Here is a 4,808-nt window from a genome sequence, read left to right as displayed (position 1 = left end):
GTGTCATTACTTACAAACCATAAATGGTCTGGTCGGAATGCTTTAATAATTATGACTCATTGTTTGTACCGAATTATAAAAACCTTTTGGCTAATTTGAGGATTTCATAATGTCCATATCAAACATCACATATGAAGACAATACAATGCCACTATCTAAATTCTTGGATACAGTACTGGGTTCATCCTCACTAATCAATGCCAAACTCTAGCCTGGTTTCTTTTGCATAAAGTAAAACCCATCCTTCCATTATCTAACCTATCCCACCATGCATTGGGCGAGAGGATAGTACAGTACACAAGTATAATGCACGTCATGTGATGCATTTATTCCTCCTGCCGTGCCTCAGAGCCAGAACAAGAGGAACTGCGCTGGTACCCATGGCAACGGGTCTATCTATTTGAGGGTCTGATATCAATATGCAGAAGATGGTGTGAAGCTGTTTAAAATAACCGTGATAACGACTAAGTCACATGGAGTGGAGGAGAGCTCTGTCAGGTGGGGCAGCCTTGTTGGGGGGGCACTGACAAATATTACATTACAGGCATTTAGCAGACGCTCTTATCCAGAGCGACTTACATAGCATTTTACATTGTATCCATTTATACAGCTGGATATATACTGAAGCAATTTCGGTTAAGTACCTTGCTCAAGGGTACAACGGCAGTGTCCTACCCGGGAATCGAACCTGCGACCTTTCAGTTACAAGCCCAGTTCCTTACCCACTGTGCTACACTCCGTCCTTATAAATAAGCAAATTAAGAGTTATTCAGAAAGCGAAGGAGTACTTACAGTATCAGAGAGGGCTCGCAGCACAGGTAAGTGACTGTTCTCTGACAGTGTGGTTATTTTACAAAACGCAACGCAATTGATGTTACAACCTGCAATCTTACAGATCAGTCCATTAACTCGAGCTATTATGCCCCCGCCGGCCCTTCCTCACTCTTATTACTTTTTCATAACACATTTTGCTTATTTCCTAAGAGTCAATATTTAATAAAAATCAAATTAAACAGAAGCGTTTCTACATCTAATACAAAATGGACCGAAAGGACCCCGCGAATGTGACGTCATCGAGGTGCGGCATTGCCCAACGTCAGGAGCCCCTGGGATTCCTCTAATCTGAGAGGTGTCAGTCGGAGAACGGCGGTGCAAGCCTCTCCGTGGAAGTGTTGGGACGAAGGAATTTGCTAATTAAGGCGCTATTAATGCTACAAGACCAACTATGCGGGTTTGCACAATTGGGAGCTGGCAGAATAATTGCACGCTTACAATGGGGGCCATTCACGAGCTTCCCTTCTGACGGGGATGGAAGGGAGGGGGGTGGGGGGGAAGTAGCTCTTAGCAGTTGAGTAGATATAATTGCAATCACTCAACTCGTCTGATGCTGATAGCCAGAGTGATGGGAATTTCCTGTGGGAAGGGCGGGGGGGGGAGGTAGGGTTTGGGGGTGGGGTGGGGGGGGGGGGGGGGCTGACTCGATACGAGGTTTTGCAGCTCGCTGGCAGGCCTTTTTGCACGCAGCCGTTCGGGGTGAACGAGTCACTGCTTGTGTTCACTTAACCGTCGTCATTAAGCCACATTTATGTGGGGAACGCGATTCGAACGTGAGGTGTGAGGTAAGGGGTGCGGGGACACGTGCTCGTGTAATTGGGTGGGAGTCCGTAATGAGGCCTTGGTTTTTAGGGAGGTCCAGGGGGGGTTTGATGGATGTGTTATGGATCGCACGGCCAAATAAAGTCGTGCCGTGAATGCGGAGAAGCAGCGGAGTCGTGAGTCTCTTTGGCGTTGACCAAACAAACCAATTAATTCTATGAAAACTTTAAAAAATTTATCAACTTTAATGGTCAATCGGTGCATACTGATTATTCGTCCTGGTAATTTTTTGCCACTACAATTTGCATTCAGTTTTCTATTTGCCAACTACTGTTAATGGGACCTATCTTGATGTTGTGGAAAGAACCAGAACATTAAATATTACACAACCTGACTCTCAGATGCAATAAAAAAAACAATTGCTGAAATATACATTTCAGTGCTGTACCTATTGTATTGAATAGCAAGTTTGCTGTAGATGTAAGCATTGCATTACATTACAGGCATTTAGCAGATGCTCTTATCCAGAGCGATTTACGCAACATTTTACACAGCATTTATTACATCCATTTATACAGCTGGATATATACTGAAGCAATGCAGGTTAAGTACCTTGCTCAAGGGTACAACGACAGTGTCCTACCTGGGAATCGAACCTGTGACCTTCAGGTTACAAGACCAGGTTCTTACCTATTATTCTGGTGTGGAGCAGAGAGAATATGCACAAGCAAAGCACGTGCAATGCATTAACGCCAACTGGCTCTTTCCTTTTAATAGCTACAGTAGGTGGCAGGATGTCGACTGTACCCAGGACATGCTAGTGTGCACCTAATTCGATCGATGGAGGATGTTGTGGTTGTGGTCATGCAATGGGACCTACGGTCCTGACTGGCCATTCTAAATGGCAGTCCAAAGTGGGGTGTAAAAAATAGAGTCTGCTAAAAAGGCTAAAAGTTACCTACTCAAGAAATGTAAAATGTACTTGACCTATGGTATATTGAAACTGGTTAAGCATACTATGCAACTTACAGCAAAACAAATTCAAGCGATGTTCCTTTCATGTACATTTCTGACATAAGGGAATCACCTCATGACTGAATCCTGTAGGTCCAGGAGGATGGAAAAACTCCTCTTTATATGCTGTGAAAATTAAAGAGTAGTTTTGATGGCTTTTGCCATTATTATATAACATGATGCAATAGAAGCCAGGTACCCTACCCCACCCAATGAATATGGAATCATGCAAATTAACTGCGTAGAGACTTGGTGGCATGGTCCCCATTCAATTGTCAAGAAATAAGATTCAATGCTTGCCAAGAGTACTTTTCATTCTCTATTCCTTTGATTTCATAATATGTACATACACCCCCCGAAAACAAGTCTTGCAATCAATCACACCATTATGAAATTATGATCTTTGCAAATAGCATAACTGACATGACTAATTATAATATGCAATTAAAATTAATTATAATTTCCTTGTCTTGGGCCTTTCTATCAAAAGAGTTAATTGCTCAGCAAACATTCTCCAGGCCCTAATCGTGTTTGACATCGATTGTAGAATTGCTGCTGGATTTTTATAATTGTTGGGGCAAAGTGCTTCGCAGAAAGTACTTCTCGGTGGGTTTTGAACCCATAACCCTCAGGTTGGATGTCAAGTGCCTGCATCACAACCCCACAGGTGGATCGTTCTCATTTTGTCAGATCTGTTGCATCCTCTGTTTTCGCACGAAAAGACACAGCTGTGAAATTCCGTCCTTTTGTCCACGGTTAATTCCTTGCACATCAGTGTAAAACTAACAGAGGATACTCGCTCTTGTGAAATATTAAAGTTTACTGGTAGGACAGACTGAGGATCAGTTCATGCCATGAACATGTCCTCATCCACCTTTGCTTAAAGCTGTAGAGGAGAAAACAACATATCTGGGGATAAAATGTTCCCATCCCTTGGGCATGGGACCCATGGCATGCTGTGCGGTATTCTGTCGAAGGAATGCAACAGTGAGAGGTCGTTATTAATGGTTTCATGCAGTGATGGTAATAAGCTACGGCAAATAAGCAACAAAACCATCATTCCTTTATAAAAACTAGGTTAAATACCCATGGATACCCAATGATTAGCATGGACTAATGGCCTGCATAGTTCTTGTGTTGAAACACACTGAGCAGTTGCAAGGCATAGCATAAGTCATACTGGTTCAATTAAAATCACAATGCTTTGTTTATGATAAAATTGATTTAATTTTGGAATCTAGAGCATGCTTACCTGTTTAGATACTTCCCAGCTTGTGTCCGATGGCAGATTGGGATGAGAATTGTAACTGACCGAATATATATAAACAGCGACTAACTTTCAGCTTCAAATCTGGACTGTGCCAGGGTCATGTCCAATGAGATGGCTGAGGTGTCAAGTTATCATTAGCTAATATAACTGACAATAGTGCACCCCACCCCCAGTACTGAGTCTGTGACCAGGCCACCCCATGAAGCAAATCCAGGTAACCCCCCAGTGTGCCAGTGCCAACTGGCCAGCAGCAGCCCAGCAGAGCGATGCCCAGTCTGCTCTAGCGTGGCACAGAGATGCCCAGTTTGCTCTAGCGTGGCACAGAGATGCCCAGTCCATTCTAACGTGGCACAGAGATGGGGGAGGGATTATAGACCAGGTTTACAGCATCTCATGGCTCACCTGGTTGATCAGGTGCCTGCCTGCCACCTGTTGGCTGCACAGGAAGTGCCTTCACCCTCATGTCTGCGGACCAGTGACCTGTGAGCTGCAGTGTGATAACAGCCAACCTGCTTGTCTGTGCTCTCCCAAATCAATAGGAGATGGCAGTAATGAGCACTAAATGGCCGGGCATTTCAAATTGGGGAGACAGCTGTTCATAAACCCCTTGTGGCAAACATGATTTCACCTGGCTATCTTAAACAAAATTTAAAAAATGAACAGCAATTAATTCATCTGCCAAATTGTGCTGCGGTTTCAGAAGGACCGGTGGATCTTTCCAAATGTGGCTCCAATTGTTATGTTTCAGTGTGTGCCAACTACTGCAAGAGTAAGTCATGTACAAGGTGATGGCAGTAAAACTGATTTAAAGTGGTTTGTTTTAAAACCCACAAGTTTGGCAGCACACAACTCAGGAAAGGCTCCAATGCAGCATTGTCTTTTCAGATGCCAGTTGTCAGACAATTGAAAGCCATGAAATATATTTGAA

The sequence above is a fragment of the Anguilla rostrata genome, chromosome 13 (assembly GCF_018555375.3).
Source record: "Anguilla rostrata isolate EN2019 chromosome 13, ASM1855537v3, whole genome shotgun sequence".
Lineage (NCBI taxonomy): Eukaryota > Metazoa > Chordata > Actinopteri > Anguilliformes > Anguillidae > Anguilla > Anguilla rostrata.
This window is presented reverse-complemented; position numbering follows the sequence as displayed.